Genomic DNA, 14960 nt, shown 5'->3' on the forward strand with positions numbered 1-14960 from the left:
ATCAGTGTCAAGGTCACTCAAGGTTGGGTGCGCTAGTATGAGGCCAGTGTCAAGGTTGGTACCTCTAGTAAAACTCCTCGGACTGAGGCCACACACTCAAGGCCAAGGAGGTGAGGACATGTTTTCCATCTGGCTTTAAGGCCGAGGACTAGTCTCGAGAAACCCAAATCGAGGTTGACAGGAGCAGGTGGATAACATGATACGGCTCATGATGTATTCATTGCCTTGGGCCACCTGTAGATATTTCAGGTGATTGGATTGACAAAGGGATGTAAGTTATATAATTATGAATGTATCTATACCCCCACTTGTAATCACTCAATGGATCACACAGGAGGAACAACATAGTTTGAGAGCGATTCTGACTGGTGGAGCAGAGTGTGGAGGTTGGGATTGGGTCAAGTAAAAATATATATGTATAACCCGTATATGAATCCACTGCTGGATGATGGCCTCCCCAAACCTGTGCAGATTGTCATGGTTATTTTCCCATACTTCACCATGCACACCAGTACAGGTTGGTAAAGGATGGAAGCATAAGAATGCAGTTCTCTGTTGGCCACAAGGTAGCTCTGCAGCAGCCTACAGTCCATTTTGTGCATGATGGTTACCCATTCGTGCAGTACCCAGGCTCAAAACCTGCTTCGCCTCCAAGATGAGGCACATAGCAGGTGACTTGGCCATAGCTCACTGGATCAGGAGAAGGGGTTAAATGTTGCTGTTGAGTTGGCGGACTCACCCAGAACAACACCATGATCCCGGAGAGGCAGTAACGGAACCTCAGTATCCTCTTAGGCATATGAGGCTCCTCCTCCTGCACTCACAATGCACGGACACAGACGGAAAAGCATTTGTACATAGATTAGTCTGTTGGAGTGACCAATGTTAGTGTGAGCCGTTAAGGTTGACTGATGAACTATTATTTGTTTTCCCCACTACTAGTTAAGCATGCGATGATGTAAAGGAATGGATTTGATGGTCCTGATGTCTGAGAGTTGAGCTGGCAGCGCTGAGATTTCTTGGTTTTAATCCAGGCAGCTGCCTCCAATAAAACCAAGTAGTAAGCCGATCAGCCTGGTCACCAATATTACATTTGTTTCTTTTCTTAATTTGGACAAATTTCACCTTTCAGAATTAAAAAAGATGAGTTTGACCATCATGAACATTTCTTTGTAGCAGGGCTGATGGGAAAGGGCCACCCTCTAGTGTGTGTTCACTTGAAGGGATCTTATAAGTAATTACGTAACATCTGCTTCAGCAAACCTTTCCATAACATAGAGTTCCAAATGGACATTGTTTCATAACGATGCCGATAGGACAATCGGGATAATATTGGGAGGAAAACACAATTGACCAAAGGCCAACAAATATGTTAGAAGAAAAACTAGGAAAACAGTGAACAGTTACACATGCAACAGTACAAAACAGAGGTGTGTGTGTGTGCAATGAGGTAGTCGCCGTGGTGACAGCAGAAAGCATTACCATGGTGATGATGTTACATTTCGTGGTCGTGCAGCGAGCCAGGTACTCGGGCCGGATGGGGTCTCCCTCCTTCGCCGCTGCCGTCAGGTCCCAGCGGTATGCGAGCGATGCCTGGCGACGCTTCCAAAATTCCAGGAACACCGTGGCTGGTGCGACACACCACACGGGGAGGATTTACTTAGAAAAGTAATTTCACTATCGATTGCTCAAGGGTTCAAAGGTTACCTAATGTAGTCTGTTAAATGTAATGTTCAAAGTAACTTCATTAGTACTTTTTTTTCTTTCATAAATACCTTTATTGGCTTTTTTTGGTACATTGCCACAATTTTATCCCACTTGCACTGAGTGGCATGGCATGAGATTGAGTTTTCCTTTGGATCTATAACAGAGCAGTGCTGCTCTTCGTGTTACAAAACGTTACACAAAAGCGAATGTCACAGAGCTACCTCTGTGATCTCTGGTCACACAGTAGGGGTAGCTCTTTCCCAAATGCTTTGCCACGGAGAGGAGCGTTTGTTACGTGATAGTCAAGCTAACATTTTTATTCTCAGAGCTGGAATGTAGAATATGAAGTACAGAACCAACTTTAACATTATGGATATTTTGTATTTGTTGTGCAGATATCGGTGACTGAGTTGAGACCATCATCTTGCTATAATTGAGAAACTGGTTAAATCACAGGTGGCCACTTTCATTCCAACACAGAATCTCAGTGGCGGCAACGCAGCACTCTGAACTCTGAGCCACCTGGCCACTTTGCATTTTTCATGGAATCGCCTTGGGGTACCGCATTCGTTGCTTGTTGCAGAGGTTCGTGGTTCAAATTATGTGGCTGCCCTGATTAATATTGCCCGTGCATTAATTACACAAAAATACACACCATCTGCTTCACAGTGGACATTAAAGATTATCGGTTATCATTCGTAAGAGTAGGACAATGTGTGCAAGTCATGGTCCAAATTTGCCCTCATTGAGCAGTGGGTTCATAATAGGACTGTCAGGATCACTGCATACGAACATTGCAAGACATGATGGTACTGTATATGGATGTACGTATGTATATTGAACTTCTTTAACACTGTATGTGGCCAAATGTGCTCATCATTGCAAACATGTTGATACTTGTCACTGTGTCTGGACAATGTGTGCCAATGCTTAGCATCACTTACCCCAAAGTCCCATGAAAACTGCGAAGAATATGGTGACCGGATTTTCATACATGTGTGAAGTCTGCAACGGCACAATCAGAGGTGTTAGTCACAATTAAACCTTAAATCTTAGCATCCACGTCTTTTCAATATCAACAGCAGGAAAGTAATGATGCATCGATTGATTTTTAAGTTAAAATAGATTAATCACTCATGAAACATCCATTGAATTGTGGAGATGACAATGCTCTACAATGTCTGATATTATAGTGCTATTCATGTATCAAACAAATCTGCATAAATGTGACAGAAAGAGCAAAATAAGCAATGGGCAGTTCCATGATTGTGGACATACATTTCAGACACTTTAAAGTGAATAATCATTATTTCGGCATGACATGTCAACTAATTAGCACTGAAATTCAGATTTCAAAATACTTTGTCCACTTGTATTGATCGTGGAGAAATACTCATGAAATACATCGTGTCGGATTTACTCAGACAAAGTAACTTTTCCACTCCCGCTGGGATGTGACGATGCATTCATTTTCATGTATTTGTCTAACCATCGACTTAGTCCATAAAAATGCCCTATTTACTAAAACTATAACTAACTACCTTCAAAATGATCACACGTGTATTATTAGTATAATATTTTTTTAACACCCACACGAATGGCAGCATAGTGTTTAGCATGATGTGCTGCAATCTAGTGATCGTGGTTAATGTTAATGATACAATCTCAGCAACGTGAGTTGGCTTTGTGATAATGATGCACAGCACCAATAACCAATAAGGATCCTTATTTAGAGGGAACATCGATGATGTATTTGCGTGATACCTTCGCAGTCTCGCAGGTTTCATTTAGCCTCCAAAAGGTGCATTTTTGGTCACACTGGGGACACATGACCAGGGATCCTCCGATGGTGTTGTTGCATATTTCTCCACTGCACACATAGACACGCACGAACATAAACACACTAATGGGCATAGTACACTTGGATGAGAAATATAATTTGCCTAAAGGTCATGCCACCTTTGAATGTGTCTTACCCTCCCTTTAAACAAAGTCAGACTAAATTATGGGTTCCAACGTCGAGCATTTTCCAAAGTAAAATGTATTTGCTGATGTTTAATTATCATTTTCGTTGATATCAGTGGTGTAACATCTCTATGTATTGATTTCCAGGGGTATTTACAGCCCTTTTATCAATCCACTTCTGGCTGAGGGCCTCCCCACACCTCGTGGGTCATGAGGGCTATTTAATTCTAGTCATCCCACACTGGTCAGTACGGGTTGAATATGGGAAGCGAAGACTCCAGACACAGAGTACAGCAATGTATTTCCTGCACTTGCTCCCCGCTGTCCGTCATGCAGCTTCACAGAGTCTATGTGTGTAAGTCGTATTATAAGGATACGTTTCACATTTAAACATTTTGGATTTGAATATTTTTTGCTTTTGATTTTCGGATTATTTACAATTCGTAAGAATGTACAATATATTCATGTGAACAAGAGTGACAAAACCCGATGCCACGTGATACGTGTCGTCGTGAGTGACGTCACAATGGGCAATGTCATGTTTTCTGAGCAATCCAAAACAATGTTTAATTTTCCCTGGATTGTCCGAAATATTGTAGCTAGGCTTGATTTTTTGGATTTACTTTTAGAAACAGAGACATTTGGAACATATATGCATATACAATATATTGAATGTACTATATTTGTACTGTATATATAAACTGTATGAGATTGTATATATGTGCATATGTACTTTAATAGTGAAATGTTAAAGATGTGGCCCTGATATTGCTTGCTCATGCCACTGCTGGTGGAAGGTCCTCCACTAAAGAATGCTCTAGATTTCCCCTCGAGATGATATTTGGCCTACTCGTCCATGATGGCCAGACGTCTTGGACACGGCGGGAGTACCCACATTTTACCCCATCACATCTGAACTGCCAATCATCTAACTGCGGTGTCTCCGTTTATACTGCTGAGCATATGTGGGATAATTGAAGAAACCTAGCCATTATTTCAGCTGCCATGCCAGGCGATCGCACTGGAAATCTATAAACTGCAATTCTAGAAATGCAACTATTACACCATGGCAGCATCCCATGGGATTGTATATAAGTGTATATGTATGTCTATATGTACTTTACGTGTATATGTACTTGTGTATAGCCTTAGTAGGTGCTTGCTGATACTCATTGTTCAGTCTGTATTGCCATACAGGAGATCTGTGTGAGTTCTACATCTGACACATGAGTGTATGTGTGTGTGTTTGTATGCATTTGTCTGTATGCATGTGTCGGGCCAGTACCTAGTGATGTCACGGTCCTTGCTGAATACTCCAAACAAAAAGGAGATCAGGCCGACGATTGCAGCGAAGATCAGCATCTTTGTGTAGAAGCCGAGCCATGCAAAATAGAGCCCCACTTGCTCCCCGAAGTATGACCTGTGCCGACAACATCACTCGCACACACAGCGCAAACATCACCAACCGCACATGGCACCAGTGGTGTAGCTATCGAATATGTAAGCAAGGACCATGGGCTGGAGGGAAATGTGAAGAGCAGGGAAGGCATGGGCAAATGCTATTCTGGAACTCCATTTCCCCAGCCGTCTGTGCTATCAACTCCCAGCTAGCATTCAAGTCCAGCCTTAGGACCTTTCTGGACAGGGCACGTCCCTAAGAGGTACGATGGCCTGTGGCCGAGACTAAGAATGATGTGGCAGTCAAGAGAAGGAATGCGTCTGAGAGGATGTGCACCACAGAGATTTAAGTAATAAAATCAGCATGTGTGCAGGAGCCACATGGATCGTTGCATCAGGAGACTGGGAGAGATGGTGAAGGCTTGGAGAAGTCTTCATCCAGCAGTGGATAGGGCATGAACTTACCGCACAAGGTCAAGAGGCTGCTCCTTGAAAGAGCGCCCGGCTCTTGCCCACTCCCGTCACAGCGTGTTGCGGTCGCCCAGCGTGTTCGGGTTTTTGGTGGGATGAACAGACTCACTCTGACATGGGGAACGCAATTGTTAGTCACAAACACTGCATGGACATTCACAAATTACCAGCTCCACCCCCCCAAAACTCTGCCGTGGCGCTGCTGTGGTGTAATGGTGTTGCACACTGCACTGGACTTGCAAAGTTAGAGGTCGCCCCCATTTGATTTCATGGGAACGACAGTTAAAACAATGACCACGTTTCTTAATCACGCTGCTTCTGCCCAGCAAGCAGTGTAAATGGGTGCACCCACAGTTAGTCTATTGGTTGGTCACGTTTTGTGGGATGAAGTGTGGGTACTTCTAAGTCTTCCAAAGACTTCTGTCCCACGTGAAATAGTCGGCCAAATACCCTTGAGAATGCTCTCTAGAGTGCTCGTGGAGTCCTTTCCAATGCATGTATTTTGAACTTTGCACCCTATGTAGCCAACCATGCAAATCAGAGTTGTGTTTAGTGAGCTGGGGAACCTGGACACCTATGCGGCGCATCTCTGTGGGACACTAATGTTAAGTATGTGGTAAGCTTTAGACTATGCTATAGCGTCCTATACAGGTGTGCAATTCAGGTGTCGTACATAGGCCTCCCGTAAGGTGTCAGTGTGCCCTCCATCCCCTTCCCCCCCAACAACTTACGTCATGCAGTGGATAGGCTGCAGTATAGCAGCCATTTTCAATCATTTGGTTGATATTTAATATGTTCGTGCTGTCTTGTGGCATGGGGCTTTGCAGCATGTAGTGGACCTGTGTGAGCACACATGACACACATGACAAACATAATATGCATGAAACATAGGGCTGGGTGGGTAAGCTATTATTTACTCACTCCACTCTGAAATGTTTCCCCCTCTCCAACCACCACCAGCCTACACAGTTATAATGGGCCCACAACTCTTATTGAGTCCCGACTCGGAAGGGTCCATAGAACACCCCAAAAACTGAAGCAGATATGTACCGATTTCAGCAAGTACAATATCCAGATTTCAAGGAGACATTTTCTGCATGCTTCCCATGCACAAAGGCAATTTATTCAGAATACAAATACTATCAAAACCCCAAATGCCCACAATATTGGCTCGACAGGATACCTGCTCACCAAGAACCATATCAACAGTAGTCTTTCATTCTTTTGTTGTGCAGGGGAGAGTGATTGAGGGGGCATGGTTATATAATGTGGGCAGGACTTACAAAGGGTGGGGCTGCTAGCTCACCATGTCTCCTGGTTAAGCATCCCAAAAATTTGGTAGCTTTCTCTACAGGGACACATATTACCACAACCCCTAAACCATAAATCCAGGCATTCTTAATAAACCATAATGATTTACACTTCTAACCACATGTGACTCAGAGATCGCAAGTTGCGATACAGAGCTGAAAACTTTAATTAAAATGATAAAAACACGACAAAACCCTATTAAATGAACATGTTTTTGCAAAAAAACCACCCCATTCTGGCATTATTTATACAGCATTCTTGATACAAACGTATGATTTGGCTGCGTACAGCCGGTGGGATGAGGACGTCATGATCCTTTATAGGATAGATGTCCTGCTGCGAACGCCGGTAGGGTGCCGTGAAATAGTCCGGTTGTTTGGGCACGGCTCCCGGGTTCAGGTGGTGAATATTTCCCAGGTAGTGAAGAGGCCCACTGTCTGAGCCTGACACCTGGGGGAGGTCGCTCTCCTTGAGTGGCACCTGTTTGATTTTAAATGTATTAAACGCTTTGCCTCGAGCACATGGAATCATCATCAGCCAAAATCAGTCCACTAATGGATGAAGGTCTCCCCAAGTTGTTGTAATCTATACAAGTCCTATATTACAACAAGTTCTATAATACAACAAGTCCTATAATACAACAAGTCCTATCATGCAACATTCTATACAAGTCCTATTAAACAAGTCCTATAAAACAACAAGTCCTATAATACAACAAGTCCTATAATACAACAAGTCCTATAATACCACAAGTCCTATAATACAACTAGTCCTATAATACAACAAGTCCTATAATACAACAAGTCCTATAATACAACATTCTATACAAGTCCTATAATACAAGTCCTACAATACAAGTCCTATAATACAACGTTCTATACAAGTCCTATAATACAACAAGTCCAATAATACAAGTCCTATAATACAACGTTCTATACAAGTCCTATAATACAACAAGTCCAATAATACAAGTCCTATAATACAACAAGTCCTATAATACAACAAGTCCTATAATACAACAAGTCCTATAATACAACAATTAATATGCCAAAAGCCTCCACTGCATACCCCACCCACTCTTCAAGTTGTCCCACCAATATCCCCAGTCATGAGCACACGCACATGAGCCAATCTTATCTTGCCATCTCTATGATATACATCATCTTGGGCACGTTCTCTCCTTCGGCTGCCACTCCAATGTCATTTTCGGCCAGCAGACATCATCCCTTCAAGCAACGTGCCCTTCCCGTGCCCATTCACTTTTATAAAAAGAGTCACTATAATGTTGCTAATATGCATATGTTTTCAAATGTACGTTTCTCTAATCCGTTTGGATATTTACGTCTCTCGATATCTCGTAATGTCAGTGCTTCAATTATTATCTTTGAACGTCATAAATTATAATCATCACAATCATCACCCTCACCATCATAATCTGTATCACATGCATGATCATCGCAAATATCATCACAACCATTATGAATCCTCAAACATTATCATCACATTCATTATCACCATCATAATCACAGTCATCACCACAATCATCATCACAATCATCAGCGTCATCATCATTACAATGATCATCAAAATCTTGCCTGGATGTGGAGAATCTCGGCATAGGTGGTGAGTGGGTTCCATGGCGCGTGTACTTTCACAAAGGTGGTGCGTCCGCTCACCGACTCCTAGTGGATGGCACGAAGTTCATCGTCAGACTCTATATGAGTGCGTTTAGTTGTATTTGTAGTGGGTTCCACGGAGACTGGAGACGTCTTTAGAGGCAATACGATGTATTTGTAACTCTAAACAAGACTCCCCTTAACTCCCACTATCTAGGGAGGTACAGCCTCCGGGCTAGCGTGCCCTCACATTTAGTCAACCTGGCTCTTAGCCCTCCGGCTATCTGTGCCCTAGGGAAGGCTAACTGACCCGACCCAGCCAAGGTCGGGTCCTGACTACTGGTCCGCGCTCGGCCCCGGCCCTTACAAAGACGTCGGGGCCCAGGGTCCCAGGGGCACCTGGAGCTGTGCTTGAGGTGCCCCTTTTATACACTTCCTGGGGACTCTCCGCCCCTGGTACCGCCCCCTTTCTGGAACCTTCCAGGGGGCTCTGGAAGAACCCCCCAACCCCTCACCTGGGGTCGGGGGGGGGGGAGAACCCGGCCCCTCAATGGTCCGGCTCTTTCAGCCCATCCCCAGCTCAGGGTGACACCCCCTATGGGCCCGTGCCCGCAACTGCAGGTAAGTATTATACCGACGGTATAAGGTGTGCATTTCCGACGCTACATATTTATTAGACTTTGTTTGACCAGGTGAGAGCTCAAGGGAACAGGATGGTCTCATTTGCAAGAGTGTCCACGGCCGCGTGGATTTTCGTGCTTATGTCACGTGTTGTTGAGACCTCGTGCCGATCAACGTGTGGTACAACCCAAAAGCAAATTGCATAATGTACGTGCAGTTAGAGAACACTTATTACTACAGTATAAATAGCTGGCATGCCACTTTAAGGTGGAGACGGTTTATACCCTACAGTATAAATGGGTAAGCCACAATTAATCCATATTAAGATTGTGAATGGTGGGGTAAAGTATGGGTATTCGCTATCTCTTTAAAGACGTCTGGCAAGCATAGAAGAGTAGGCCATATACCCTCCATCGGGGATCTTTAGCGCTCCTACTCAAGGAATGTATGCCAGCAGTGATATTATGAAGCAATCACAGTCTTACACCTTTTTATTTGTATACAGTGTCATCTATAGCAGAGAGACACGCAGGAAACTTACCTCCTTGGGTTCAATCTCGAGATCTAGCCCCATCTTCATCAGGCTTGCCTGATATTCGGTCCTCTTCTTCTGTCAAACAAAATTGACCATCTGTGTTATACATTGTTCTCAGTTGTGTCACTGTGGGAGTCAAGTCAAGAGGTGAGGAAGCTTATTGAACTCTTACAGTGAGCAGAGCCTCACATGGGAATCAGAGAACGGCTCTGCAAAGTAGCATCACTGAACTGCTTCAGTCGGTGTCACTTCAGCAGACCTTAATACAATAAAAATGTGCACAGCTCTTTGTCAATCAACTGTTTGAGTTCACCTTATTTGTTACAGGGATGGTCCCACTTAGCTAGTTGCTTTGCTATTTTACAAGGGCGATAGCTCCATTGTGCGTGGGTACAGTAGTAACAAAATAAACACCAAAACATCAATATTGCAGAGAATGCGTACTGGGTACTTCAGGAATATTGCACAACTAAGAAAGGCATTAATGGTCACAAACTAAACACACGTGAATCTGAAAAAAGTTCAAACAATATGAGCAAGAAGTGGCAGAAAATATTAGGTAAAGGTACAGCTAAGCTCAGTGTTTTTGTTGAATAGGGACACAAATTGGGTGAAGAGAGGGAACCCAGCTGCAGATGACTGGCAATGGTATTTCAGAAACGTTGAGCAGCAATGCAGAAATAATTATACCAAATAAAGTTTTAACAAATGGGATGTTTAATAGGAGTAAGATATGTCATGCCACTGCTTAGCCTTGAACTGAATTAAGCTACATTACAGAGTTCATAGTGCAGTGCGCTAACCAGTGAACCAGCACTCCTCCATCGAGGCCTCACAAAGGTCTTAACAGCGCTGCTTTAAGGCAAAATCACAATAACATTGATCGGAGCTCAGAAATTAAGCAGGATGGAGCCTGCTTAATAATTGGATGGGTGGCCACTAGACCTTGCAAAGCGTTAATAGGCATTGTGATTGTGAGGTGTGGCCGGGAGATGGTAGTGCTGGCCATCACCTTTATTCCGGCATCCTCCCACACCGCGCCAAACTCCTATTCATGGTATTGGCCAAATATCTCAATGTAGGGCCCTCCTTTAAGAGAATCTTGAGGCTCGCTGATTTTTTTCCTGATTAAATAATTATCACTGTTATAATAGTTTTCCATTTGGCAGTTAGAATGTGGATATTACATATATCCTGTAAGTTATCTGTCTGGGTGTCGGTGTGTGCAATATGAAAGTGGTGTATTTATTGAGGAGTTTGGGATGGAGTGTGATACGTAAAGATAATTGGTTGTTGTTCGCCAAAGCAGTGAGGCGTATGGTTCAGGGTGTGGATGTGCGAGTTGAGTGATGGGAGTCTAGCGTTCATTGAATAGCGTGGTCTGCAGTTGACGATACAATTTGATAAAGGATGTATACTGTGGATTTAAAGACTCATATGGAGGTGGCAGGGTGACTCAGCGGTCAGAGAGCTGAGTTGGCACCACTGCGTCAAACCTGGGTTTCGAGGCGTGTGGTGTTGCACGTGGGGAGAGGTGATAATGCTGGGTGCAGGAAGGTGGAGCATTATTTATAGGTTCCTCGTTCTCACCTGATTGTTGATGGCGTCCTGAGAATGGACCTCATCATCGAACGCGAGGATGAAATCGATCCGACGGACTCCATCGTAAAAGTGGAGTGTCCTACACGCAAAGGCAAGCACACACACGAATATGAGAGATGTAATAGCGTATGCATGAAATGTATATTCATAAGCTCATGATACATGTGACAGGATATAAGTTAATCTGCTATTTGTATGCAAGTTGTTCATTGCTATGATGTGATTGTTTACCCAGGAAAACCTCAATGAGTTTACATTTTTTATTTTCAAGGAGGGTCCTACAAAGTTGTTTTTTTTGCAGTCGAGAACGAAGTTGCTCAGTTTAATTCCAATTGAATAATTTGCATGTATTTTTTCAGCATTGGTATGTTTGGCCAATACCAGTTACACTGTGTCATTTAGCTATGGGAGGAAACCAGAGACCTGGAGAAATGTGTACACAAAGCATCCAGCCCCTGTGCATTATACCAAAAAAACATCAGTATTTTCTTAAGTGCATTGTGGTAATGTTATCTTAAACCACCATAAAAATAAAGTTGAGCAAATGTGACAGACTAACAGCAGCAGTGATGCAGTGATATGTAACTGTGGACCGGTGTCATCCTCTTTCGGACTCATCAGCACTGTATAGTCACCAAAGCGCACTGCTGCAAAGGCTGGAAATCTATAAATGAGGAGCAGCCATGTCTACACTTTGGGGCCCATTAGTTGGCGAATGCAAACAACTAAATCTGTAAATACCAGGAATCTCCCATCTTTGACATTCGCCAAGCTAATTTATAGGCTGTGCAAATCCACGTTTTGCCGCATAGTACCTGGGCCAGGGTAGATTGAAATGATGACGTCGAAAAGTCTTGCGGCACCGTTGAAGGCTGAGCCTCATGCCCCTTCGCTCCCTCCTCCTCATTCATTCTCTCCACGAACTCTGTATAGGTAATGTGGGGGTAGAGGGTTCGTTGCATTAGGGACAGGGGAGGCAGGTGCAGGGATGGGAATGTCGGTAAAGAACAACGCATGGTACTCATGTGTAACGCTTTCTCATAAATGTCGACGCTGCTCCAGTGTGAATACACCTGTGGTATAAAGTTGTGTTACTATTAGGGGACTATTACCCCATTTAATATCGTACACTTTAAGCAAAGCCGTGCCCAGCATGGTCAGACACAAATCAGGGCCAAAAATATTATTTGGAATAGGCAAAATAATTTTTGCCCTGACAGCTTGTCAGCTTCCATTCTGCTCATTAAATACTTCCCAATTCAGCACAATGGAGAGTGATACATAATGCCTCATTTAATTTCATTCTGAAGATACCTTTGGTGTACCTTTCAGCAAATAACCCAACTTATTCAGGACGTTCTTGCCAACTTTTATCAGTCAGGGGTGACGTTGCTAATTAAAATATTAACAGTAATTTATCAGCAATGGGATGTTTGGCCAATGCACATTACAATGTATTGGGTTTACTCATTGTTTTTTTCGGTAAAGTCACGTATGTAGAAATACAATAAAATTATATTGAAACAAAAATATAATTTTATAATTATATAATTTTATAATTATATTTTATTGTATTTCTACATACGTGACTTTACCGAAAAAAACAATGAGTAATTTTATGCAGTCACGAAAGCTTTAATTCTGTATTGGGTTTGTTTCTAACCTATGGGAAAACACAGAAGAATCCGTCAAAACTTGGGAGCTAAGCAGGTTTGAGCCTGGATAATTATTGGAGGGGTATGGCTAAGTTTTGTGAAGTAGGGTCATTGCCCAAAATATCGCCTTCAATATGTTTAAGGCTACAGTTATGTTCTTTAATTGTGCACTCCTGTCCACGCAGCAATTTCACCATATACATAAAACAGGTTGCTATAGGCTGCTGCGGTGGCGCAATGTGTGCAGCAGAGGGCAGTGCACCAAAATCCATTGATGTAATTGTACTGTACTACTTGCCACCTTCACCAAACCCGGCGAGCGGTGGTGGTTATTAGAGGGATGCTGCTGATGGTAGTGTAATGTTATTTTTGTTAGTTTATTTAGCACCCGTCCTTCGTGCAAATTTCATCTCAAAACGCTGCACAGTTGGTAATGCGTCCAATTTTCGCAATTCGGGAAACCTCAGGCCATGCGTGGAAGGAAGCCTGCACGGGCACGAGCAACAATTGCCAAGTTCTGTGATCTGTCAGCAGGGGCGATACTTACTGTGTACGTAATCCTAATTGATTAATTGATGGGAGATACAGTATTGTATTCCAAACTGGCAAATTTTGACCGTGACGCCAACATACAATAAACGACGCTTGCGAATGACGCAACGGGATCTTAACGTCCACTGTGAAGCAGACGGCACGTATTTTAATGCTTAAGACAAACGGAGTATTAATCAGGGCAGTCACTGGATTCGAACCCTGGACCTCTGAGACAAGCGGTGAACGCGCTGCTGCTGCAACATTGAAATTGTCTCTGTGCTTGTATATGTGGATAGCTTCATGAACGAATCTCTCATAGTAGCCAGATGGCTTACAAAGAACCTGTCTTGGAAAAGTCAATGGGATGTGAGCCTACTGAATTAGAACAATGATCTGCCACGGCCGAGGTGTTGGTCCTACCGTGTTTAAGGTCTGCTTTGTGTTCACGAATGCGGTCCGAGACATGGCGTTTGGTTTCTCCAATGTAACTACTACCACAGAGGCAACTTAGTTTGTAGACACCAGGGTATTGTATGTCCGGAATCACATCTTTTACAGACGGAACCAGATCACGGATTTTATGTAATGTGTTGAAACGGACCTGGATCTTGTGTTTATTCAAGATTTTGGAGATCTTTTTTGTGATCCCCGCAATGTAGGGTAAAGTGATGGTTTTGAAAGGCTCCTCAAGAGGGTTCTTCTTCATGGTTTGAGTGATAGCTTTGCGGATTGTATAGTCGGAGTAACCATTAGCCCTAAGAGCTTGGTGTACGTGCTTGAGTTCACTGCTTATGTGTTCCTGGTCAGATATGCATTGGGCTCTATGATACAGAGTCTTGATGAGAGAATTCTTCTGTGATGGATGGTGGTGGGAATCCGGTTTCAGATAAGCATCCGTATGGGTAGCTTTCCTGTAGACAGAGTGGCTCATTGAACCATCAGGTCTCTTTTTAATTAGGACATCCAAAAACGGTATCTCGCCATCTATTTCGACTTCCATGGTAAATCTGATGGCTGGGTGTATGGAATTGATGTGGTCGAAGAATTGGTCTGGAGCAGGCCGGCCATGTGGCCAGATGACAAAAGTGTCATCCACGTACCTCTTCCATAAGGTTGGGCGCAGAGTGGCAGTCTGGATGGCGGCACTCAAATTTCTCCATGAAAATGTTAGCTATAACTGGAGAAAGGGGGGAGCCCATTGGGGTGCCCTCAGTTTGTTTGTAGAAAGTTCCATTCCAAGTGAAGTATGTATTGGTTAAACAGTGTCTCACCAGGGGGGGTACCTCAGTGTTTAGTCCTTGATGAACCAAGTCTTCAATGATTGCAATGGTGTCAGGTACAGGAACCTTGGTGAATAAGGAAACTACATCAAAACTGACAAGCAGGTCGTCTGGGGACAGGGAAATACCCTTGATTGTCGATACCAGGTGAGTAGAATTTTGTACCGCAGAGGTGGTCTTTCCAGTGGAAGGACGCAGGATTTCAGACAAAAAACGAGCTAGGTCTGAAATCCGTTTTAGCTAAAGGTCTAAACTTTGCAGTCAC

General features: G+C 43.4%; 1 long non-coding RNA gene across 1 annotated transcript; it reads right to left on the reverse strand.

Annotated features, from left to right (window-relative positions):
* Positions 1-2651: 2651 nt before the first annotated feature.
* On the reverse strand, positions 2652-6744 carry LOC116950776 (uncharacterized). The gene is made up of 3 exons (XR_012931584.1): positions 4958-6744; positions 3472-3577; positions 2652-2712 (listed from the first exon to the last, which is right to left on the reverse strand). It is a non-coding gene; the product is annotated as an uncharacterized LOC116950776 (long non-coding RNA).
* Between the last annotated feature and the right edge of the window lie 8216 nt (positions 6745-14960).

The sequence above is a fragment of the Petromyzon marinus genome (genome assembly GCF_048934315.1).
Source record: "Petromyzon marinus isolate PM22_M1 ecotype Great Lakes invasive population chromosome 70 unlocalized genomic scaffold, UKy_Petmar_22M1.pri1.0 chr70_unloc.1, whole genome shotgun sequence".
Lineage (NCBI taxonomy): Eukaryota > Metazoa > Chordata > Hyperoartia > Petromyzontiformes > Petromyzontidae > Petromyzon > Petromyzon marinus.